Below are 26,926 nucleotides of genomic sequence, written 5' to 3'. Positions count from 1 at the left end.
GGACAAATCACTTCATCTCTTGGTGACTCAGTTTCCTTTTCTGTAACATGGGGTAATAACAGGGCCTACCTCAAAGGGTTGTTGTGAGAATTAAATATGCTTAATATAGGTAAAGGGGCCGGGCGCGGTGGCTCACACCCAATCCCAGCACTTTGGGAGGCTGAGGCAGGCAGATCACTTCAAGACCAGCCTGGCCAACATGGTGAAAACCTGTCTCTACTAAATATACAAAAATTAGCCGGGCATGGTGGTGGGCACCTGTAATACCAGCTACTCGGGAGACTGAGGCATGAGAATTGCTTGAACCTGGGAGGGAGAGGTTGCAGTGAGCAGAGATCGCACCATTGCACTCCAGTCAGGACAACAGAGCGAGACTCTGTCTCAAAAACAATAATAATAATAATAATAATAATAATAATATAGGTAAAACATTTGGTACATAGAAAGCATTCTATAAGAGTTAGCATTACTAGTATTGTTACCTCTGAAAACTTAAGTCTGAGATAACTCAGGTAACACATGGAGAAGGGGAAGAAACTAAATGACCTGGGGAATGTCCCATCCAAACCAGCAGCCTTGAGAATATAGGACAAACTTACTACGTGTACCCCATTTCCTGAAACACCCTTCAACAATAAATTAACTTATATTTTCAGAGAGTTAAGAAAGTACACCCCATATATGACATTATTCAACAACAATCCTATGAGACAGATACCACGGTAGATTATTTCCAGAGGTAGCCAGCATGGATTCCTTCCCTTCCTGTTCACACATTCTGTTTTCCTTGAATCTAGCCTTACCTTGTGACTTGCTTTGACCCCTAGAATGAAGCAGAAAAGATGTTCTGAGATTTTTCAAGCCCAGTTCTGAAGAGGACTGGTAGAGTCTACTTTCTCCTCTTTGAAGCCAGGTTCCATGTAAGAAGCCTGACTACCCTAAGACCACCATGTTGTGAGGAAGCCCAAGCCAAACATGAGGTGTAAGAGGTCACATGGAGGAGCATTGAAGCAGGCACAAGACACTTAAGTACAACCTTCTTGGACCTCCCCATGCAGTCCAGCTACCACATAAATGCAGCCACACAAGTGACTCCAGCAGACACCACATTGAAGAGTCTCCCAGCTGAGCCTAGTCAACCTACAGAATTGTGAAAAATAAAAAATCATTGTTGTTTTCAGCCACTAAGGTTTGAGGTGTTTTCTTATGTAGCAATAGATAACTGAAACAGAGCTATTATTTCATTTTCTATTTTACAAATGAATAGACCAGGTCACTTGACTGAAGTAACATAGCCATTGGGTGGTGGTGCCTGGGGTGGGATTTGACCCCAGGAAGTCTGACTCCTGTAAATCTTACCATACAAACTCAAGTTTAAGTATGAGTCACCCTTCCTTCAGGAGGCCTTCCCAGCCCACTCTGAGGATGCTTCTCAGGGAGAGCAGCCTCTGGCCATAGGCCACCATATGGCTAGTGGCCTCATTTTTAGGGCAGTGAATTCCTGATCTGAACCCCCAGCACATAGTAGGAGTTTAGAAAGTATAGCCTGGTTTGATTTGTAAGGCACCTTATACTTTTCCAAATCATTTCCTGCCCAATACCCCATTTGGTCTTCACTAAAGCTCAATGTGGGTACAGGACAAGGAGAAAAGGCTTTACTGACTTGATGTGAAACATCAGCCCGGATCACAAAACAAGTGAACGACCAAGCTGGGCCTGGAGCTGGATTTACCAAATCTCACACCCCTGGTCAAGGAATGTGACTGGATGATCTCAGCAAAGGAAAGAAAAATGACTGGCATGTGTCTATTCATGGAGCAAATATGTTCTACTCTCTACTGAGATGTGGGCAAAGGGTAGCTGAGGGTTTCTCAACCTTTGCGCATTTGGAGCCAGATATTTTTTGTTGAGGGGCTGTCCTGTGAACTGTAGGGTGTTTAGCAGCATCCCTGGCCTCTCCTCACGAGGTGCCAGTAGCACCTTCCCCCTCCCCCATTTTGGAGACAACCAAAAATGTCTCCAGGCATTGCTAACTGTCCCCTGGGGACAAAATGGACACTAGTGAACAAATTTACACTTGGAGATGCCACTTCTAACTCTTACACTATTTTTTTAAAGCATTAGTATCAGTGAAAGCAGTTTTATTTTATTTTGTTTCTATTCGTACAAATTTATGGGGTTTTTAAAATCCATAACAACCAATACTTAGGATGTTGCTGATCAATGGTGCAAGCAAACTTCATTAACGGCAGGGTCAGTTGGCACAAACTTGTGGAAATCCACTTGTAAATATGATCATAGATGTGTCCTTCAATGCGATAAACCATGTATCAGTCAGGGTCTTTTAAATTTTATTTTATTTTTGGAGAGGGGCTCTCACTGTGTCACCAAGCCTGGAGTACAGTGGCACAATCATGGTTCATTGCAGCCTCGACCTCCTGGGCACAAGCAATACCCTCACCTCAGCCTTCTGAGTAGCTGGGACCACAGGCATGCACCAACACATCCAGCTATTTTTTATTTTATTTTATTTTTATTATTATTATTTTTTGGAGAGATGGGATCTCATGACGTTGCCCAGGTTGGTCTCGAACTCCTGGGCTCAAGTAATCCTCCTGCCTCTGTTCCCAAAGTGTTGGGAATACAGGCATGAGCCACCATGCCAGCTCCATCAGAGTCTTAGAAAGAGATGGAATTCATCCCCAGATGGTTCAAATAAAAATATTTTAATGAAAGGACTATTTACAGAGATGTGAGAAGGGTTAACAGAACCAACAAGAAAGGTAGAGGGACCCAGAGACTAGCAACAATGGGGAGCTGTTGTTCCCCACCCCCCACCATCACCAACTCCCCAGTGCTGAAGGGGCAGAGGGATGAAATGGCCCTGATAAAGCCCAGTGCTGGAGGAGGGGCCACAGGAGGGATAGTCTGGAGGGTGAACCATGGTCCAAGCCACACTGCAGAATCGAGGAAGGAGGCAGGAAGAAACACCCCAATCTCTCTCTCCTCCTGCCCTCCAATGGTGCCCTCCCACTGGCCAAACCCAAAATAAGCCAGACAGCAAGGGAGCCCATAAAATATACGGGTCAGCTTCCCAGAGCACAGAGCAGGACAGAAGAGGAGGGAGAGACCAGGTGCAGTGGCTCACACCTGTAATCCCAGCAACTAGAGACTGAGGCGGGCAGATCACTTAAGGTCAGGAGTTCAAAACTAGTCTGGCCATCATAGTGAAACCCCATCTCTACTAAAAATACAAAAATTAGCTGGGCGTCGTGGCATGTGCCTGTAGTCCCAGCTACTCGGGAGGCTGAGGCAGGAGGATCACTTGAGCCCAGGAGGCAGAGGCTGTAGTGAGCTGAGATCGCACCACTGCACTCCAGCCTGGGCGACGGGAGTAAAACCTTGTCTCAAAAAAAAAAAAAAAAAGGAGGGAGAATAAATGGGTCAACAGGGAATAATAGCATCCCATTCCATGCGTAAAACCCTCTCCTGCAAATTAACACTAAAAAAAAATCCTCAGAAGTTAAAAGACCAATGCACAAAGATGTTCATGCAGTGTTATTTATAACTCCCCAAATCCACATGGGAAATAAAAAAAAAATCCCAATCCAGTGCTCTTTCTACCATATCATCCCCTGGGACATCCCTGCTCCAGAAAGAGTCTCCATCACTTGCCCCTCAGCCCCCTGGGGTTCCTGAGACCCCGGAGGAGGGTAGAGACTCATTTAATTCCCATTCCAGAGCTTGGTCCCTGGGATGATGCCTGAAACTGCTGCACGGAGACCAAGCCCATGTGTGCTTTTGGAGGGCTAAGAAACTCACTTTTGGAGAAATGGTCCCCTATTGAATGGTTACCAGCACCAGGCAAGGTGGAGAAGAGAAGAAAAGTCAGGGTGCCTGGTTCCCTCCATTCTCTCCAGGACATCATTGAGCAGAGACAACACAGAGGAATTGCTCAAGTTGCTCTTCGCAGTGCCCCAAATGCCTTAACTTCAGGATGCAGACGCCCAGGCCGCAATGGGGAAGGTGCTTGTCTTCCTCCTCCTTCGGATGCTGCATCTCCTGGCTGCAAAACCAGGGTGGGGACAGGACCTCTCACAGTTACTGAGCCGGTCCCTCTGCCTGTGTCACATGCACTATCCAAGCCTCACCCTGGCCTTACAAGGTTTGTTATTAAATCTGCCTTATGGATGAAGAAATGAGGCTCAGAGAGGTTAAGCCACTGCCCAAGGACACAGAGCTACAAAGTGGCAGAACTAGGTCTCCAGCTCCAAGCTTGGCGCTCCCAGCCTCTAAGGTCTCCAGCCGCCCCCAGTCTCCTCCTCCACTCCCTCCTGCCCTGCTTTCTACCGGCCCCGTCACCCACCCAGGCATTGGCTGGCGGAGAGAAGAGAACAACTACTTGGTGCACCCCAACTCTGTGGCAAATGCTACTATCAATCCCCAAACTGCCCTCTCGACCCTGTAACCACAAGGCCCCTTACTTCCCAAGCCTCAGTCACCCCTTCTGTGAAATGGAAACAGTGTGATACCTACTTCACACGGTAGTGAGTGTGAGAACTAAGTAAGACAACGTGATTACTAATATTGCAGTGCTTGGTCCTACGCTAAGTGCCTTCTGTGATTATCTCATTGACTCCTCCCACCACCCTACAAGGGATGGACTATTATTCTTTTCATTTGAAAACAATTGGAAAAAAATGGAGACCAGGAGAGGTTAAGAAATTCACCTAAAGTCACACAGCGAGAAAGTGGCAAAGCCGGGATTCAAACCTTGATCTGTTAGACTCTGGAAGGTTTTAACCATCAAAACACCTGGTGTGTTAGGAAAACATGTAGAAGTAATCCATCCATCCATGTATACATATGTAACAAACCTGCACGTTGTGCACATGTACCCTAGAACTTAAAATATAATTTTAAAAAATATATATATATATAATGTTCGATGTAGTAGCCTCCTGGGAGGAAGAAACAGTAATAGAGTTGGGGAGCACCTCTGGTCTTTCATCCCTAAGTGCATTAATAGTTTTAATTTTAAAAAAAACCCTTAAAAAAAAAGAAGTCACCCATCCATCTATCATTTAAGCCATGTTTACTGAGCACCTGCTATGTCCTAGGTGCTCTTCTTGGCACCAAGGATACTATCAAGGATTAAGACAGATGAAGTCCTTGGCCTCGTGGAGCTGACAGTCTAGAAAGGAGAGGTAGACAGGAAATAAATCAACGCATAGATAAATAAAAATGTAAATTATGCTGTTATGGAAAGAAACAGGTGCTATGATAAAAAGAAAATAATAACAAGGGGGATCTGAGTGGCGGAGGAGGGCCTCTCTCAAGGGATGACATTTGAGCTGAGCCCTAACGGAGGACATAGATCTCTCCCTGCCAGGAGCCAGGGAGATACGACCCATCCAATGGAACAGCAAGTGCAAAGGTCCTGAGGCAGGAATGAGGTTGACCTAGCACAGCATTGGAAAGAGATGAGTGGTGAGAGAGTGGGTGGGCACAGAAGGGAGAAGGGGAGGCAGGCAGAAGCCAGGCCAAAGGAGGACCTTGTAGGCTGAGGCCAGGAGTTTGAATTTAATTCTAGTGCAATATGGAGCCATTGAAGTATATTGACAATGATGCATGGGTGATAAGCTGGGGCCTCTGCCTGGGTCTGGCAGAACTCACAGTCCAGAGATAGACAAATGCATAATGACAGCATACTGGGACAGATGCTCTAAGAAAGATTCGTGCAGAGAGCTAATGGCCAGATACTGCCCAAGAGAGGTCTTGGACAGCACCAGCTCTTCAACCAGGGAACAGCCCTGCCCTAGAGGCCATCCCAAGCCCTATTTATTCAGACTGTTTGCAAAAATGCTTTCATTTCTCCCCATTCCATGTCTCCATTCCCTTCTCAATACGACATTGCTCTTCCAATCAAAAACGGAGACCGCTGGCGCTTTCTGGGCTGCTTTGTGACTTGCTTTGGCCAACAGAATGTGGAGGGAGTGAAGTTCAACCAGATCCAAGCTGAGGTCTCAAGAGGCCTTATAGCTTCTTCTCTCCCTCTCAGAGTCCTGCCATCAGCATATGAAGAAACCCAGACCAGCCTACTGGAGGATGAGAGACAACATAGACCAACCATAGACCAGTCCCATGGCCCCAGCAAGGTCCCAGATGTGAAAGAACAAAGCCTCGTCAGCAAAGCTGGACCAAAGCTGTCCAGAGATGTATGAGGAAGCCCAGCCATGGCCTGAAGAAAACACTCAGTTGACCCATAAAATAGTGAGCAATAATAATTGGTTGTAGTTTAAAAACCTTAAATTCAGGGGAAATATGTTACACATCATAAGCTAACTGATAAACTTTTGAAGCTTTAACCTCTCCCCAACAACCAGGGCTGCCTATTCTCAAACCCTCAGAAGTGTGGAGAGAAGACCCAAAAAACATGTCCCCAAGAATCATATCCTACAGGGGTGGAAAGGGAGGGATTACAAACTCCCAAGCTCACACTATAGCCTGTTTCTCCCATAAAATGCGGTTAAGAATAAAAAAAAATTCAACATTCCCTTTTATATGCTTAATGATTCTATAAGAGCAACATCGTTTACTGTTATTTTTCTTTCTTTGAATCATCCTTTCACTAATCTAATATTTGTCAAGCACCTACTGTGTGCAAGGCACCGTGAAGACTGCACTAGACAAAGTCTCCAACCCCATGAAGCTGATGGTAAGGTGGAAGGATGGAGACACAAACAATAAATAAGTCTTTAATGACCAGGCGCAGTGGCTCACACCTGTAAATCCAGCACTTTGGGAGGTCAAGGTGGGCGGATCACTGAAGTCGGGAGTTTGAGACGGTCTGGCCAACATGGTGAAACCCCGTCTCTACTAAAAATACAAAAATTAGCCGGGCATGGTGGCGTACTCCTGAAGTCCCAGCTACTTGGGAGGCTGGGGCATGAGAATCGCTTGAACCCAGGAGGTGGAGGTTGCAGTGAGCCGAGATCGCACCATTGCACTCCAGCCTGGGTGACACAGTGAGACTCTGTCTCAAAAAAAAAAAAAAAAGTTGTATTAACTCCACGCAACTCGTGGAGAAGGACAAGATGCTTTGATTGATAATGTTAAAGGAGGCTTATTGAAAGAGAGGGGTCAGAAAGGACTCTCTGAGAAGCTGACATTGCAGCTGAAATATGAGACAAAATCAGCTTTTTCAAGGGCTATAGGAAGAGTATTGCGAGGCAACAGAAGACAAGAGCAAAGACCTTGAGGCAGGAAAGAGCTTGATATGCTCAGAGGACTCAAGAGGCCAGTGTGCCTGCAACAGCAAGTTTAGATCCCTTCTCTTGTGCTCATTCCTTATGGTCATTTGCAGCAATGGCCACAAAATCTTTGCTTCCTTCCCACCAAGAGGTGGAGTCCATTTCCCCCCACTCTCCCTTGAATCTAGACTCAGCCATGTGGCTTGCTTTAGCCAATAAGAGGTTAGTAAATATGAAGTGAGCAGAGGTTTAAACGGTGCTTGTGCATTAGGGCTTTCCCTGTCTTGCTGCGTTTTGGAATCCTGAGACCATCATGCAAAGAAGTCCAGACAAACCTGCTGGAGGATGAGAGACCACATGGATCAGTGATGAGTGAGGCAGGCCCTAGCTGAGGTCCCCTGGATCAAACAGCCTACCACCTGCCAGATGTGTGAGTGAAGCCATCCTAGACTATGCAGCCCCAGTTAAGCCAGCCCAGACCAAGAAAGCCATTCTAGCCATCCCAGCCAACCCACAGAATCAAGAGCAAAATAAAATTGGTGTTGGTTTAGGCCACCACATTTTGTGGCTACTTGTTACACAGCAAAAGCTAACTGATACACTTGCCTCAACAGTGACTTGAAGTTAGTTTATTTTTTGAAGTGATTTTTCAAGAAAAAAGTTTGGATCCATTAACCAGATTTACCGAGCAGAAAATAGAGGTAATGAAATATGATTTCTGGGTGGTTGCTAGGCTCATTCCATAGCTGAATGATGCTCACTTATGCATGTGAGATTTAAATTCCTGCCTTGACAAAATAAATTACTACTGTGTTGTGCAAAGACTCCAGGTTATTCTGTTGAAGCTACTAATGTTAAATTCACTAATTCTAGAAATCCACTATCCACCGTGTTAAGCACCTTACTATGTGTAAGGTGTTGTGGAGATTAGAGAAAGCATGCAACACCGAATCCTTGTCTTCGAGAAGGTTAGAATACAACAGGGAAGCCTTGACTAATTCATGGAGTGTGTGTTGGACAGGGGATAGAAAAACACCTCAAACTAGTGGGTCAAGGAAGGAATTTTAGAGTATGCTTAGATGATAGTATTTAAAATATAATAAATGTCAACATCTTCAGGTGGGACACACTATCCCAGATATAATTGGCTTGTCCTCCTTTTCATTCTCCACTTTTTTCTACCCAGTCCTTGTCATGGGAGATGGAGTAACATGGATTCACCAATGGGCTCCCTTCTCTCTGATTCATGGTTGGATTCAGCCAACTGGAGGCGCCAGTAGGAAACTGGAGGGTGGGAAGAATGTGAGGGTAGGGTGTTTAGTTACTCAGTCTCCTGGCTCCCTCCCTTCCCACTCGCTTCTCATCCCTTTGGCCTAAGAGTGGTAATGGCTCCTCTGCTACTCCCCCACCACTCCCAAGAGAGGAGGATCTATTTCTTTAGATTGCCTCCAAGGCCCCCACACCTTTGTAATGTGTCCCTTTGTATATAAACCTTTTTGGATTATCCTAATTTGAGGATGTCATCTGTTTCCTCCCGGGACTCTGTTGGGAGATATGTGCACTCTCCAGTTTGCCCCCATCCCCACCATTCCCTATTGCCCTAAGGTGAACCTGACCAGCCACCTTCATGTATGTTACCTGCGTGGTTCATATCAGTTTGAACCTTGTGTTCATTTCAGTTTGGGATACCACCCCACAACTACAAGTTAAGTACTAAATCCTGAGGTCAAAGCGAACCCCTCCCTAGGCAGAAGGAATCAGAGGAGATCTCCTGAACAAGGAGAGGTTGAGGAATGGATAGGGTTTTCAAAAGGGAGAAGGAGCATGGCAGGTGATCCAGATGAAGGCATAGACATGCCCTCTCAAGAGGCAATGCCTTCATGAGAGCCCAAGCCAGCTTGGCCCAAGACAAGTGGGGATTGAGGATGTCGCTCCCCCATTTCTCTCTCCCTTGAACCTAGACTTGGCCATGTGGCTTGCTTTGGCCAATGAGACATTAGTAAATATGATGTGAGTGGAGTCTTACAACGTGCTTGTGCATTAGAGCTTTCCCTAACTTGCTGCTTTTTGGAATCCTGAGACCATCATGCAAAGAACCCCACAAGCCTGGTGGAGGATGAGAGACCTCATGGAGCAGTGACATTGAGCAGCCCTAGTTGAGGTCCCTCCATTTGTCAGGCCCCTCTCTGGGGTCTGGGGACAGCTCAGGGCCCAGCCCTGCAGGCGCATCTGCTAGGAGCTCCCCTCCCATCTCTGCTTTGATTTAGACTTTGCCCAGGGCTACAGAGCCGGGGGGGGGGGGGGGGGGGGGGGGGGGAGGCTGCTGGAATGAGAAAACAAATAAACAAACAGGCTGGGGCAGTCCAAGTCACCTCTCCTCCTTGCCTCCCTGCCTCCAGTTTCTGCCGCCTTTCCACCTTCCTTAAAACTGCATTTTCTTCCCACACTCCTCTTTCCCCAGCGTCCCTCCTCAGCCTTCTCTGCTTCTCTCTCCCATCCCCTCCTCCCTCTGCCTCCCTCTCCTAGTTCTCTTGCTGGCCACTTCCTTCTAGCTCACAGCGTCCTCTCCTCCCTTCTCATTTCTTTCCTCACCTCCCTTACTCAGCAATCTCTCCCCCTGGGGCCTTTCTTCCTTCTTTTCCTCTTTTCTCCTTCCCCTCCATTCTTCTCCTCCTCCTCCGCTCCCTCCTCCCTTCCCGCTCCCATCCCTGCCTCTTAGCCCCCATCCCATCCATCTTCCCCTCTTCCTCCCCCCACACCCCGACCTCCCTTGCTTCGTGACAGGGAGCGGTTGGAGAAAGATGGATGGAAATGACACCCCGGCTCTGGCGTGACTGCCACTCCGTGATGCATTGGGAGCCGTCGCTGGCTTTCTGTGGGAGCCATACAGATGAGGCGGTGACCCCTCACCACACAGGGTCAAGGACACTAGAAGGGCAGAGAGGGCTGAGGCCTGGGGAGGGAGGCCTGGGTCAGCACATGGGCTAGGCTCTCTCCTTTCTGGGGCCCAGCAGTGGGCAAAGGGCCTGCTCAGTTCCCCCTGAGGGCTATATCCCAGGAAGGAAGGCAACAGCAGAGAAGGGAAGCCGGAAGTGTGTGCACGGGGCCCAGCCACAGGCTTGATGTACAACAGTAGACAAGTCATCAAAACCCTCCGTGCCTCAGTTTCCTCATTTGTAAAAATGGGAATAGTAAGATTGTCAGATTCGATGAGTCAGTCCACGTACAGAACTTAGCACAGCACACGTGGCAGAGGGTAAGCATTCAATGAGGATGAGTCTGTGCTATGATGAATGAGATGCCTGTGACTGTTATTGAATATGTTCATGTGCAAAATGATAGCACGTGGCTCATGAAGCTGCCGTGTGGGCTAAGCAAGAAATGCACAGGACAGAGTGATCATAAGAAGCACCAGTGCATCCAGGCTCTTGTACATGCAGGCTGTGTTCTAGGTGCCCTCTGAGCACTCAACCATCCAATCCCTCCATGACCTTGTGAAGTGGAGACTTATTCCCATTATACAGAGAAGGAAACCGAGGTCCAGGGTGGCTAGTATTATCATTAGGAGCTAAGGGATATTATAAGGAATGAAGTGTGACGATTCTGCCCCCAGACACCTACTTGCACCAACTCACTTGCAAAAGCTGTGCCCCAAGATGGGGTCTTACATGAGTCACATGTGGACTATGTCTGCTCTGGTGTCCTGGGCACCTCTGTCTCATGACATAGCCAAGCCCCACAGTACCCAACAAAGGGCTCAGTGTAAAGAATTTGAGCTATTGCCTGCCTGATGCTTCCACAGAGGGACCTGGGTAGTTGCAACTTGCAGGGGTCGGGGGGGCAGATCCAGGGCACCTCCCAACATCTGAGCCCCAAACTCCTGTTTTCCTGGAATAAGTGGTTGGTGGCCGCTCCTTGTATGTCCAACAAGAAAATAAGCCTGCACAAGACATCTGCATATAGATAAGGCCTGCTCTGAAATCTCAGAAAGCAATTATGGCATGGGATTAAAAGAGAATTTTTTCTCTTGCTTTTTGTCTGCTGTTCCAGTTAACAGGCTGCTTGTGAAATTAGGGGCAGTTTGGAGTAGAGAGTAAACCTTGGACTTTGACAGTCTGCCAGCCTGCCTGTACCATCTCAGTCACTCAAACGCTAAGCCTCAGTTTCCTCATCTACAAGATGGGGATAATAATAACCCCTACCCTGTAGACAGATTTGTATCCACTCCTTCATTCATTCAACAGATACTTATTGAGCATCTACTATGGACCAGGTACTACTGTTCTAGGTTCTGAGAGGAAATCAGCAAACAAAATTTCAAAAATCCCTGCCCTTCTGCAGCTTACAAGCTAGTAGAAGAAGATAGACAATACATGTGGGAACTTTTGTTGGTGCCACTGCTAAAGACAGAGCCAGAGCACGCATGCATACACACACACACACACATATACCCTGCCATGTCACATGGTCCTTTCCTTTCTCTGACCCAGACTGTCCCTAAACCAGCCCAGAGAGTCTACTAAGTTCCCAAAAATTCCTAGGGAGGAGGAAGCCCACACCCCAAAATGACCTCCTCACTCACCCTTCACTCTCCCCATGTCTTCACTCTTCCTTATTAGGCACCTATTATGTGCCAGGCACAGCTCGCCATCCAGAAGCTACACGTTGAGTAAAATGATCTCTGGCCTCCAAGAGCTTGCAAGCTACTTTCAGTCTCCTGCCTCATTGAATGCATTTCCTTCCTCCTTTCTGCCTTGCCATCCCTCAATAACTGCTCAAAACTGTTCTTTTCCCAAAATTCCTCTGAGATCACCTCCTCTAAATGCCTGTACCTTTCAGACTCAAACAGGAGAATGTTCACCTCTTGGGGTCTCCCCTGGTGCACTCTTATTTGCTATATAGATCAGTGTTCTCTCTCCATCCAGACTTAAGCTACTGAGCAGTTAGAGCCAATTATTTCATTAGCCCCAATTCTTTATATTGCCTTATATGCATGTTGTTTGTCATTTGCAGTTTTTCCTTCTAAGAAGAAGTCCATTTCCTTGTCCCTTAAATCTGGGTTCAGCCACATGGCTGGTTAAATTTAATCAAATGCTGCAGAAACAACAGTGTCCCAGTTCTAAGTACAGGCCTTAAGAAGCCTTGCATGTTTCTACCTGTTCTGTTGTACTTCTGTCATCGCCATGAAAAGGACATGCCTTCTGGTCCAAGGAAGATGATGAGAGAGATATGGACATGGCTGACCCAACTAAGGTGCCCCAACCAAGCCCAACCTAGCATATAGCCTCTAGGCCAACCCTTAGAAGCTTGAGAAAGCCCAGCTGGGATGAGCTAAACCCACAGGGAAGTGCAATATAATAAGAGATTTTTGTGTTAAGCTTCTGCATATGGGGGCAGTTTGTTCCCCAGCATTAGCTGACTGATATAGTAGCCCTAGAAAGAGCATGGGCTTTGGAACCAGCAGCAGATCCAACTGAAGTCCAGCCACAGACTCACTGTGAGAACTTGGGCAATTACTTAACCTCCCTGGGCCTCATTGTCCTCCTCATCTGTAAAGTGGGGATGATGGTACCTACCTCACAAGGTTCCGTGAGGACCACATGGAGAGTAAAGCCCTCGGATCTAAGCAGACACCCATTGGATGGTGGTTATCATTATCATCATGAGAGTCATTGGGAAGGACTAAGATGGGATTTGCTTTTCTCTCTGGACAATGAGGGATTTTGCTTCTCTGTGCTCTGTACATATTGATAGATCAGTTCAGGAAAGCTGACCTCATGCTAAGATCTATGACACCATGGGAAAGGAATTGGATCAACTTAGAAATCTGTATTCAAATCCCAGCTCTGCCACCTTACCAGTGTGTGACCCAGGCAAGGGATTTAACTTCTTTTGTTTTTTTTTTTTGTTTTTTTGTTTTTGAGACGGAGCCTCGCGCTGTCACCCAGGCTGGAGTGCAGTGGCACGATCTCGGCTCACTGCAAGCTCTGCCTCCCTGGTTCACGCCATTCTCCTGCCTCAGCCACCCAAGTAGCTGGGACTACAGGTGCCCACCACTATGCCTGGCTAATTTTTCATATTTTTAGTAGAGATGGGGTTTCACCGTGTTAGCCAGGATGGTCTCCATCTTCTGACCTCATGATCTGCCCGCCTTGGCCTCCCAAAGTGCTGGGATTACAGGCATGAGCCACCACACCCAACTGGGACTTAACTTCTAAGAGCCTCAACTTCTCCATCTGCAAAATGGGAGTGATCAGACCCACTAGATCCCATGGCGCCCTCTTGATGACCCTGTAACCAACATAGACTGTGGGGCACAGTGTCTGCCACAGGGTGCCTATTCATAGAAAGTCAGTTCTTCCCCTCTCTCCACAGGAGCAGACAGTCTTTAGGGCTACCGCCTTTTAGATAACCGAACCCCACATCCCCCGATTTCAGAGAGCTGGTTTCTCTTCTCCCTGGGCACTGGAGTCAGACATCGTGCTTTTATATATATTTATTTATTTATTTATTTTTAATTTTTTTAATTTTTTTTGAGACGCAGTCTTGCTCTGTCACCCACCAGGCTGGAGTGCAGTGGGGCGATGTCAGCTCACTGCAACTTCTGCCTCCCAGGTTCAAGTGATTCTCCTGCCTCAGCCTCCCGAGTAGCTGGGACTACAGGCACCCTCCACCATGCCCGGCTAAGTTTTTGTATTTTTAGTAGAGACGGGGTTTCACTATGTTGGTCAGGCTGGTCTCAAACTCCCGACCTCAGGTGATCCGCCTGCCTCAGCCTTCCAAAGTGCTGGGATTATAGGCGTGAGCCACCGCACCCGGCCATCCTGCTTTTAATCCATGGCTCCTCCTTGAGCATTCCTGTGCATCCTCAAACAAACCATTTTAACACTTCTAAACCTCAGTTTTGCTCCCTGTAAAATAAGGAGTATAAAATAAATCCTGTAAGGTTTTTGTAACGGTTTAATTTAATTTGCCTAAAACAAAAGCATGTTCAACAAGGAATTGTGGGAGGCAAGTGAGACAGGAGGAAGGAAAGAAGAAAGGAAGGAAGGGAGGGAGGGAGGGAGAGAGGGAAGGAGGGAGGGAAAGTTTCTAATTCAGAGGTCTTAAATGCACACAGCAGAAGTTATGATGGTTTCTCAGAACTCCGTGCAACATTAAGGCACTTAATCCCACTGTGCAAACTAGGAGTGGTTTTTCTAACAGGAAACAGGAGGATATTATAATATAATATAAAACTTCAGCCACAGGCACACAGGTAATCAAACCACAACCTCCCAAACAAACTACCAAACTAAGCATGATAGAGGGCAACCGGGTTCCCTGTCAATAGCTGCTGCCACTCAGTCATTTGTTTTGTGGTTGTGAGAGCTGTCTGGCTGGCAAGCAGGGGCCAGGGTCAAGGTTTGCAAAAGAGAGACTTGGAGGAGAAAAGCTTAAAGATGAACAAATGCTGCCCAGTGCCTGAAATTGTCCCTGCATGGGTTGAAGACAGACAGTGTTCCACTGAAGCAGAGGATCACCTTCGTGGCAGAGTGCGGGACATGTGAGAAGAGTCATTCCCTAGAACAGGGGCTCTTGAACTTAGGCCTGCATCAGAAGCCCCTGGAGGGCTTCTGAAAACACACAGTGCGGGGTTCCTCCCTCAGAGCTTCTGATTCCGCAGGTTTTGGGGTCTGACATGAGAATTCTCATTTCTTCCGAGTCCCCAGGTGATGCTGCTGAGCTAGGAACCACTCTTTGAGAACTACTGGTCTAACGCAATTGAATGAACTTGGCCGATGACACGTAGCTGCTTCCAGGTGCATCTTTCTGTGTTAGGAGCTCTGGGGGGTATAAAGGAATAAGTGGAACAAAGGTCAAAGGAAGCATCTGTCTTCAAGGAATTGACTGTAAGCTTTGCTCTTAGAAATAACAGAGTAGCAGTTAAGAGAAGAGAAAAACTTGGATTCAAATCTCAGGCGCACCCCTAAGCTGTGTGACTTTGAGTAAGTTACGTGACCTCTGTTTTTCCATCTGTCAAACAGACATAACAAGAGTAGTTACTTTATAAGTTTGCTGTTGAGGAAACTATCTATGTGTCCATCAAATGGTGGCCTGGCCACTTCTTTGAGAGTGGTTACATTTGCAGCCAGCACTCCTGGTTCTAGGAGAGCTCAAAGGACAAAGAGGTCCCTTTGGGTGACTTGGGAAGTTCTTTCACAGGGGGTAAGGCTATACACTAAGCCTTAAATTATGGCTGAGACTTGGACAGGGCTTAGGAAGTGGGGAATTCATCCTTGGCAGGGGAAATGGTATAAGCAACAGCTCAAAGGCCCATGGGGCATGCAAGACCAGGGAGAAGAGCAGCCTGTCCACAAGGAATCTTCAGCCCCTCACGGAGCACAGAGAAGCAAACAACCTAACAGTCATCATCATTTACAGAGGGCGTATGCTGTGCTAATTATTTCTCCTGCACAATCTCATTTAAGCCTTTCAACAACCCTGCCAAGGAGGGGAGTTATTTTTCCCCTTCTAACCAATGAAGAAACTTGGGTTCAGAGAGGTTAAGCAACTATCTCAAGATCACATGGCCAGTGATAGAGTTGAAATTTGAACCCAAATCTCTGTGGCCCCAAATCAGATCCTTAAAACCCCAACTGATTATCATTTGACCAACTTTCGGCAGTCCCGTGCCAGGAATCGGGGTTTAAGGGCACTCTAGTGTTGAGGATGAAGAACTTCTTGAAATGCATGAATTGGATCTTTCGACATCAAAGAATTTTCCCCAGGGACTTGGCCCCCTATGTGGCACAATTTTAGGACTCTCAGTCACTCCTCCTGCAATCTTTCCCTCATCCACCCACTGCTGAATTCTGAAATATCTTTATAGCCTCTACAATGGCTCCCAATAATCTCTGCCTCCTAGCATTCATGCCCTCAGGTAGTCCCCCTTCCACACTATCCGCACCTGTATAAACAGGAGGATATTGTGGAAATGACAGATTGTGACTTTCCAGGTTAGGTCATAAAAGACATTATGGCTTCCTCCTTGCTCTCTCTTTCTTTGTTGATTGACTCACTCAGAAAAACTAGCCGCCATGTTGTAGGATACTCAAGCAGCCCTATGGGGAGGTCCACATGGAAAGGAGCCAACTTGCCAGCCACGTGAGTGAGACACCTTGAAAGCAGATAGACCCTCTGGCCCCAGTCAAGCCTTCAGATGGCTGAAGCCCCAGGTGACAACTTAAGCCAACTCATGAGAGACCCTGAGCTGGAACCACCCAGCTGGGGTACTTCCAAATTTCTGGCTCACAGAAGATAATCAGTGTTTGTCATTGTGTTAAGCTGCCAATCTGTTATGCATCTGTAATTAACCAATATACCAGGGGCAGTCTTTAGCTCCTTTTTATTTTTCTGTAAGTGACCAAATTGCCCCCAGAAGGACCACAAGCTCCTCAAGGACAAGGGAGAGGCATCCATCTCCCAATCCTCAGCATCCCATGCAGAATAGCTACTGGTGTCACTATTCTACATTTGCTGAAAATGACCAGAGGTGGGAGGGACTTGAAGCAGAGCTTTCAGAAAAGAACAGAGCTCAAAACCTGACGCTTGTGGTCACCACAATCTAATGGGAGCCTTGGAACCCTGGTTCTGGATTCCCTGTGTCTTCCTTTGACATCCTGGATGGTATCCTCACAGGACCTGGACACAGAAAGTCCCATCAACCCAGCCCAGCTGCCAGAGCTCTCTACTCCTTCCTCATCCCTTTCCTGATCCCAGGGTTATCAGAAGAAGAAAGAGAGAAATGAGAGGCTCTTACTAGAGGAATCCTGAGCCTGGAGCAAAAAGTAGGAGAAAGCACACAGACCCTGGCACCGGAAGACCCAGATTCTCCTCCTAGCCCTGACACTTGTTGGCTTTGGGGCTGTGTATTTGTTTTCCGTTGCTGCATAACAAATCACCCCAAAACTTAGCAGCTTACAATATCAACCATTTATTCTCTCTCAGTTTCTGCGGGCATTTGAGAGTAACAAAGTTAGGCTCGGGGCCAGGCACAGTGGCTCACGCTTGTAATCCCAGCACTTTGAGAGGCCAAGGTGGGTGGATCACGAGGTCAGGTGATCAAGACCATCCTGGCCAACATGGTGAAACCCCATCTCTACGAAAAATACAAAAATTAGCTGGGCGTGGTGGTGTGCACCTGTAGTCCCAGCTACTTGGGAGGCTGAGGCAGGAGAATCGCTTGAACCCGGGAGGCGGAGGTTGCAGTGAGCCGAGATTGCACCACTGCACTCCAGCCTGGGTGACAGAGTGAGACTTCATCTCAAAAAAAAAAAAAAAGTGAGGCTCGGGGTATTTCAAGATGTCGCAGTCAGATGTCAGCTGACGCTGAAGTCAGCTGAAGATTCCACTGGGACTGGGGATCCACTTCCAAGATGGCACGCTTTCCTGGCTGGCAAATTGGTGCTGGCTATTGGCTGGGAGAGGGCCTCCCCACAGGCTGCTTGAGTGTCCTCACAACATGGCAGCCAGCTTCCTCCAGGGAGAGCAACCCAAGGCAGAAGCAGCAGTGCCTTTTTTGACCTAACTTTGAAAGTCACACATCACTTATGCTGTATTCTCCCAGTCACACAGGGCAACCCAGACTCAACATGGGAGAAAACTACCCAAGGGCACAAATATCACTGGGGGCCACTGAGATCACAAGCAATCACACCTCTTCTCTGGACCTCAGTTCCCTCATTTTTCAAATAAACCTCACTCACACTAACCCATAGGGAACCAATGTCTTTTGTAAGAGATGGGGGTTTCACTATGTTGTCCAGGCTGGACTTGAACTCCTGACTCAAGCGATCCTTCCACCTCAGCCTCCCAAGTAGCTGGGACTACAGATGTGCACCACCCACATCTGGCTCTAAAATTGATTTTCCCCTCTTCCCCAGCCACCTAGTCTTCTTTTTCCTCCTCAAATGTGCTATGCTAGTTTTCTAGGGCTGCCGTAACAAAGAACCAAAGCTAAGGGGCTTAAAAAACAAAAATGTCTTCTTCTACAGTTCCAGAGACTAGAAGCCTGAAATCAAGGTGTCAGCAGAGCTGCCCTCTCATTCAAGGTCCTAAAGGAGAATCTGCTCCAGGTCTTTCTCTTAGCTTCTGGTGCACCCCACGATCCTGCATGTTCCTTAGCTTGTAGACATATCACTCCCATCTCTGCGTCTGTCGTCACATGGCTTCTCCCTGTGGTCCTCACGTCATCCTCCCTCTGTCTCCTTAGTATCTCTCTCTTTAGTCTCTCTCCTCTTCTTATAAGAACAGCAATCATATTGGATTAGGGCCCACCCTAGTGATCTAGTTTTAACTTGATTCCATTGCAAAATCTCTATTTCCAAATCAGGTGCCATTCACAGCTACCAGCAGTTAAGATTCCAACATGTTTTTGAGGGACACAATTTAACCCATAACACACACCACGTTCATTTCCACTTCAGGGCCTTTTCACCAGCTGCCCCTCCATCTGGAACACTACTCTCCCTACACCCCTTTGGTGTTTGTCTGGTTGTTTGTTTTGAGACAGAGTCTCTTTCGCCCAGGCTGGAGTGAAATGGCACAATCTCGGCTCACTGCAACCTTTGTCTCCCAGATTCAAGCGATTCTCCTGCCTCAGCCCCCCAAATAACTGGGATTACAGGCACACACCATCACACCAGGCTAATTTTTGTATTTTTAGTAGAGACAGAGTTTCACCATGTTGGCCAGGCTGGTCTCGAACTCCTGACCTCAAGTGATCTGCCTGCCTTGGCTTCCCAAAGTGCTGGAATTACAGGCATGAGCCACCAGGCCCGGCCTCCCCCCAGCTCTTTGAATGACTGGCTCTTTTGCAATGCTGATTTCTCAGCCCCACTCAGGGAGGCTGAGTCCCTCCCCCGACTCACCAAAGTAGCCCCTCCATCACTCTCTTTTGTGCCCTGCTTGTCCTATGTTCTTCAGAGAAGCTAACATGGTTCAGATATATGTTCCTCCAAATGGCTTGTTGAACTGTGACCCCAATGTTGGAGGTGGAGGTGTTGAGTCACGGGGGCGAGATCCTTGTGAATGGCTTAGCACCATCCCCTTGGTGATGAGCAAGTTCTTGCTCAGTTCATTTCTGTGAGATCTGGATGTTTAAAGGAAGCTGGGACCTCCCCCTCACTCTCTCTTTCTCTCTCTCTTACTCTCTCTCTCTGTCTCTCTCTCTCTCTCTCACTATGTAACATGCTGGCTCTCTCTTCACCTTCCACCATGATTGGAAGCTTCCTGAGGCCTCACCATGCTTCCTGTACACCCTGCTGAACTATGAGCCAAAATAAACCTCTTTTCTTGTAAATTACTCAGCCTCAGGTGTTCCTTTATAGCAAAGCAAATGGACTCACACAGAAGCCATAACAACCTAAACATTAACGTGTTCATTAATTCCTTTAGCTCTTCACTGAGTGTCTCTCCCACAAGAATAGAAGCTCCTTGGGGATGTGACTGTATCGTCTCACTCGCAGTGGCTGTATCTACAACATCTCACACAGCCCACGGCACATAATACATGCTCAGTAAATATTTGTTGAGCAAATGAATGAAAATCACAAACAAAGGCTGATATGCTGGAGCTGCCAGGTCTGTGCACATTTCCATCCATCTGGGGCTTCATTCCCACGTGCTTCCCACTCAAGGCAGCTCCGCCAAGCCCAGCTGCCACTCAGAAGGGTCTCCGGCTGTCTTCTTTCCTAATCAGTCACCTCATCTCCCCTCCACACCAGTGTCACACTTGTTAGGAAAGCTACGAGTCCCCACAGCCGTGTTTACCGCCAATTTGAAATTATCTATCACTCAGCCTGCCTCCTTCGTCTGCCCATCAATCTTATCACCTGTGGAAGGAGCGAGGTCTGGGGGCCACTCTTCTGGCTCTCTTTTGTCTCCTGCAGGCATCAATTTTTCTCGCTCCCGGCTTGCACTCCTCCTGGATTGAGCTGCCTGGACCCTTCCACTGTTTTGATGGATGTTTCTGGATGGAGCGACCCCTGGCCCCCGACTTTCCTTGCATCCCTGCAGCCTTGGCCCCATCAGCCACACCCACCCTAGCTGGACCCAACCTGAGAGCAGGGTACCCAGGCATCCCCCTGGAGCTTGGGGGTAGGGTCTGCCAGGCTCCAGGCTTAGGGGGGCCCAAAGTGGTGATCTCTCCCATCTGCTGCTTCCTGGGAGCAGCGTCACGGGATTTCCTGTCTGCAGGCAAAGCCCTTGCCCCCCACAAAAGAGGGGAAGCCACGTTTCCTGGGTGCCTACCCTGGTACTTTCAATGCATTACCTGATTTTCTCTTCCCTACATCCTTGGGAAGCAGAAACTGTTACAATTAACCCCCATTTTACAGCCAAGAAAACTGAGGCTCAGAGAAGTCAACTGACTTGCCTAAAGTAACCGAGGAAGAAGGTGGCAGAGTGGGGCTTTGAATAAATATATAGCTGACTCCCAAATCCGTGCTGTCACCACCATCTCAACAAGGAAGTTCTTTTGGTTTTGGGTTTTGTTTTGTTTTTTTTCTGAACAGGGTCTCGCTCTGTCATCCAGGCTGGAGTGCAGTGGCACAATCATAGCTCAGCTCACTGCAGCCTCAAACTTCTAGGCTCAAGTGATCCTCCTGCCGCAGCCTCCTGAGTCCTCGTGGGACTACAGGCATGCACCACCACACCTGGCTATTTAAAAAAAAAAAAAAAAAGAGTTGGGGTCTTGCTTTGTTACCCAAGCTGGTCTCTTTGTTACCCAAGCTGGTCTCGAACTTCTTGCCTCAAGCAATCCTCCTGCCTCAGTCTCCCAAAGCGCTGGGATTATAGGTATGAGCCACCATGCCTGACCTCAATAAGGAAGTTCTTGATGTTAAAACCTCAATCCCTCTTGTTACTTTAATACGCCCATTTCCTTTTGTTCTGTGCAAGGAAATGATTTTTTTTTTTAATCACCTAGACCAGCAACTCTCAACCAAGAGCAATTTTGTCCCTCTAAGGGACATTTGGTAATGTCTGGAGATATTTTTGGTTGTCACAACCAGGGACAGTTGCTGCTGGCATCTACTGGGTAGAGGTCAGGGTTACTGTTCCCATTGCAGATAATTATCCAGCCCGAAATGCCAGTGGGGCTGGGGCTGAGAAACCCTACTCCGGCCACACTGCCAGTTAGCTCTCTGCAACAGTAGAAATGTTCTTTATCTACGGAGTCCAACACAGTAGCCACAAGCTACATGTGCCTTTGAGCATTCAAAATGTGGCAAGTGCAACCAAAGGACCAAACTTTTCATTTTAATTCATTTAAAGTTAAATAGCCACATGTGACCCTATAGGACAGAGCCGCTCTTGGCCCTTTTGAGCTAGGTCAACTATTTTTATTCTTAAAGATGGTTTTCAGGAACTGGATTGAGGAGTGAGGGAAAAAAAAATAGAAAGCAGAACCTGAAAACAGAAAGCTTACAGCCCTGATCATTGTCTGCTTCTCACTTTTCACACCTGAAAAAGAGAAAAAGACTAACAGAAAGGTGGGAAAGAAAGGACTGACCAAGGCGATGACATTAACCTACAAGAACACAATGATGGTGAGATGTTCCACCTTGCGAAAGTGCTTAGCTATTCTGAGCCTCAGTTTGCCAATCTGTGAAATGGGCAACTGTACTTAACTCACCTCTGTTCTGTGGTTTGTAGGTTGACTATGGTTGGTAGGGGCAACCTACAAACCACAGAACAGCAGTGAGTTATTGTAGCTAATAATGACAGTGCCTGGATTTTGTCGTCTCATCTCAATGTCACCACAACCCTCTGAGGCAGAGCGGGGACAGAGATTAGACAACTCAACTTGAAGCTGAGACTACTGAGACCCACAGATATGTATTGGTTTGTCCAAGGTCACACAGCCCGCAGTCAGGCCTCGCCATCTAGGATTTACGTCTCCAACCCACAGCTCTGCACTCAGGCCTGGGGGAAGCCATGGGGAAGGTCAGACCCTGACGACCCTGATAGGGCAAGAAGGGGGCTCTGGGTGCACAGAGACAGGGCAGGGGACAGGAAGGGATCTACCATCCCACACCAGCCCCATAATAGCAGCTAATGCAGATAGAGTATGTCACATATATTAATCCTCACAGCAGCCCTGGGAGAGAGGTACTGTTATTGCCAAAGAAGTGGCCGTGGCACAGAGAGGTTTATTATTTGCCCATGGTCACAGCATGTCAGTGATGAGCTTGGAGACCACCCTCAACCCCTCTGCTTCAGAAGCTCATGCACCATGAGATGTTGCGGGGAAAGTGTTAAGAGGTGATCAGAAAACACCTGTAATCCCAGCACTTTGGGAGACTGAGGTGGGCAGATCACTTGAAGTCAGGAGTTCGAGATCAGCCTGGCCAACATGGCGAAACCCTGTCTCTACAAAAAATACAAAAATTAGCTGGGTGTGGTGGTGGGTGTCTGTAATCCTAGCTATTTGGGAGGCTGAGGCACAAGAATTGCTTGAACCCGGGAGACGGTGGTTGCAGTGAGCTGAGATCATGCCACTGCACTCCAACCTGGGCAACAGAGTGAGACTCGGTCTCAAAAAAAATTTTTTTAATTAAAAAAAAGAGGTTATTAGAAAGGTCTGAGGCAGGTCAGACTTAGAAGGGATTTGCTGGGGTTTTGCTCTGAGTAGAAACAGCAATGTGAATGCTGAAACGGAGATTGGGTCAGAGATTCAGTAGAAAGATGGAAGTAAGGATTGACCCTGCGTGGGAGAATTTACAACCTCCCTAACATACTCCCACGTGGAAACCGAAGACATGCGGCTCCTGGGAAATGAGGAAGACTGAAAGCAATGTCACAGCAAACTGGCTCTGAAAGGAGACAGTCATCTGGCCATTGTGAACCAGGGAAGACTTCCTGGAGGAAGAGGCTCCAATGAGATCTTGGAAGCAGCAAGTTGTCCTCTTCAGCAGAGTAAGCCCAGACAAGAGAATCCACATTCAAATCTTGGTTCCAGCATAAACTGGCTGTGCAATCTTGAACAAGCTCCTAAGGCCCTCTCTTCGTCTCAATTTTCTCACCTATAATCTGGGGCTAACATTATGTCTACCCTACGATGCTATTATATGGAGTAAGTGGACAGGAAAGGCTTTACAAGTTGTAAAACAACCTGGAGGTGGGTTTAGGGAAGCAGTGTCAGGTGGAGAGACCTGGGTTGAAGTTCAGATTTTGCTGAGTACAAGCTGTGGAAACCAGCAGGTCCTTGAGCCTCTCTGAGCCACAGTCTGCTTACTTATAAATAGGGGATCATCCAAATGTCTACCTTGCGGTAATTAAATGAGACAATGCAACACAGGCAAATGCTTGCCATGGTGTGAAACACTCGGTAAACGTGAGCCGTTCTCATTTTACTAAACAAGCACTTACATGGCACCTACTCTGCACCGAGTACTTTTCAAGGTGCTCTACTCGTTCTAAGTACACAGCTCATTTAATGCCAGAACAGCCCTATGAGATAGCATGGCCATCAGGATCAAACCTGGGAAATACACACCACTCTAAGTGTGAAAACAGAGGGAAGGGAAAGCAAGGAAGTGGTCCCAAGCCAGCACTTCCACCCCTAGGCTGGAGGGACAGGGTGGGAGTGATATTCCCAGAGCCCAGTGGTGGGGCCCATGGAAGCTGGAACCACAGCCGGGGGATGGAGGAAGGGGTTCCAGGTGGAGAGGCGGCCCAGGTCAGGACAGAGAGAGAGAAAAACCCTGGCCTCTCCCTTCCTCCACCCAACAGATCTCCCATTGGCTGAGCACAGCTGATACAAGGGAAGCCAGGACCATGCAGCCTATGGGTCAGCCCCTGGTGACACTGAGCAGAGCAGGGAGTAGAGCTGAGGGCAGTAGCCCCATGACTGGCACAAGCGGCACTATTATCAATCCCATCACCCAAAAGGGGACATTGTGACACAGAAAAATTCAGCAGCCTGCTGAGGTCACACAGGCTCCTCTTAACCCAAATCATACGAGTCTATGCCCATAACCACTACACAGGGTGCCTCTCCTCCATGGCTGAAGTGTTGCTTTTACAGATACCAAAGGTATGATGCCAAAAAGACTGGAGCCCATCTTCTGTATTGAGAGGTGCCAGACCAAGAGGGCTGGAGGCCCGGCTGGAGAGGGAAAGCAGGCATTGCCCCTGAAGGTGCGCAGAGAAGCTAGGATCTGACCTGGAAGAAAGGAGACAGCCACCTTCTCCAGAACCGCATTAGCAGCGATTTCCCGAGGTGAGCGGGGACGGGAGTTGCCCGCCTGAATGTTGGCCATTTGTAATCGCAAAGCAAGCATTTTTCCATCCCTTAATGGGGGACCCAACCAATCCGCGAAACACCCTATTTCTCTTTGTCTTTCCCCTGCCAAGTCAGCAGGCTGACTGATCTCCCCCGGGTGATTAATTTTCCCCTTGACACCCTGGGGAATGAGACATTGGTCCCAAGGGTAGAGAGACAAAGAGGCAGGGCTGGAGTATGTGGATGGCGGCGGGACCATCGCAGGCCTGGCCCACCTTCCCAGACCCACCAGCTGGGGAACAGGGGGTTACGGGGTTATGGGGTTCTGGGGAGGGCTTCCCCAGCCTAGGATTTAGTGAAAGGGAATGGCAAAGGCAGATGGGAAGGTGCAGGACAGCGAATCAGTGGATGCCACCATCCCACTGGGGGAGAGCATAGAATTTTTGGTGGTTGGAGCGCAGGCCACATTTTAACAGCTCAGTGGGCTATTTTGCTTCCTGAATTGCTAAGATCCTGGATCAAACCAATTAGAAAATAACACTACTGTGGTCATGGGGCAGGAGGTACACAGAGAGTATCTCAGTGTTTCACATCTTCCTCTTCTAGAACTATAGCCAAGTACCTGCCTGCACAGCCCCTAAAGCTACATTCCCTTAATCCCAGAACGGCCACCTTCAAGTCCTGAGTTGGCCATTTGCTAGCTGCGAGATTTGGGGAGAATTGCCTAATGTCTCTGAGCCTCAGTTTCCTCATCTGGTAAATGGGGCTAATAATTTCGCTTACCACATATTAGGTTAGGATGTCCTCAGCTTTAGGTATTGAAAGCCATAGAAATGTGCCCAGCACACAGTGAGTGCTGTGTTAAGTGGAAGCAATCACCACATTCTTGAGGTTGGATAAAAAGAAAGGTCTCTCAAACTCGTGTTCTTTTCAAATGCCCCAAGCATGATTCTTGCCAGATTCAAATAGCACTTCTAATACAATTCATTTAATATGTTTATTTAAGTTGATTCTGGGCCAGGGCAGTGGCTCACACCTGTAATCCCAGCACTTTGGGAGGCTGAGGTGGGTGGGTTGCTTGAGGTCAGGAGTTCAAGACCAACATGGTGAAACCCCTTCTCTACTAAAAATTAAAAAAATAGCCAGGCGTGGTGGTGTGTGCCTGTAGTCCCAGCTACTTGGGAGGCTGAGGCAGGAGAATTGCTTGAGCCCATGTGTATTAGTCCATTTTCACACTGCTGATACAGACATACCCAAGACTGGACAATTTGCAAAAGAAAGAGGTTTAATGGACTTACAGTTCCACGTGGCTGGTGAGGCCTCACAATTATGGTGGAAGGCAAGGAGAAGCAAGTCACGTCTTACATGGATGGCGGCAGGCAAAGAGAGAGATTGGGCAGGGAAACTTCCCCTTACAAAACCATCAAATCTCATGAGACTTATTCACTATCACAAGAACATCACGGGAAAGACCTGCCCCCATGATTCCATCACCTCTCACCAGGTTCCTCCCACAACATGTGGGAATTCAAGATGAGATTTGGGTGGGGACGGAGTCAAACCCTATCTTCCACCCTGGCCCCTCCCAAATCTCATGTCCTCACATTTCAAAACCAATCATCCGTTCCCAAAAGTCCCCTAAAGTCTCAACTCATTTCAGTATTAACTCAAAAGTCCACAATCCATAGTCACATCTGAGACAAGGCAAGACCCTTCTGCCTATGAGTCTGTAAAATCAAAAGCAAATTAGTTACTTTCTAGATACAATGGAGGTACAGGCATTGGGTGACTACAGCCATTCCAAATGGGAGACATTGGCCAAAACGAAGAGGCTACAAGCCCTGTGCAAGTCCAAAATCCAGTGGGGCAGTCAAATCTTAAAGCTCCAAAATGATCTCCTTTGACTCCATGTCTCACATCCAGGTCACGCTGACCCAAGAGGTGGGTTCCCATGGTCTTGGGCAGCTCTGCTCTTGTGGCTTTGCAGGGTACAGCCTCCCTCCTGGCTGCTTTCACAAGCTGGCTTTGAGTGTCTACAGCTTTTCCAAGTGCATGGTGCAAGCTGTCAGTGGATCTACCATTCTGGAGTCTGGAGGACAGTGGCCCTCTTCTCACAGCTCCACCAGGTGGTGCCCCAGTAGGAACACTGTGTGGGGGCTCCAACCCCACATTTCCCTTCTGCACTGCCCTAGCAGAGGTTCTCCATGAGAGCCTCGCCCCTGCAGCAAACCTCTGCCTGGACATTCAGGCATTTCCATACATCCTCTGAAATCTAGGCGGAGGCTCCCAAACCCCAATTCCTGACTTCTGTGCACTGGCAAGCTCAACACCACATGGAAGCTGCCAAGGCTTGGGGCTTGCACCCTCTGAAGCCACGGCCCGAGCTCTATGTTGGCCTCTTTCA

This window comes from Gorilla gorilla, chromosome 10 (assembly GCF_029281585.2).
Source record: "Gorilla gorilla gorilla isolate KB3781 chromosome 10, NHGRI_mGorGor1-v2.1_pri, whole genome shotgun sequence".
Taxonomy (NCBI): Eukaryota; Metazoa; Chordata; class Mammalia; order Primates; family Hominidae; genus Gorilla; species Gorilla gorilla.
Note: the sequence above shows the minus strand (reverse complement) of the source record.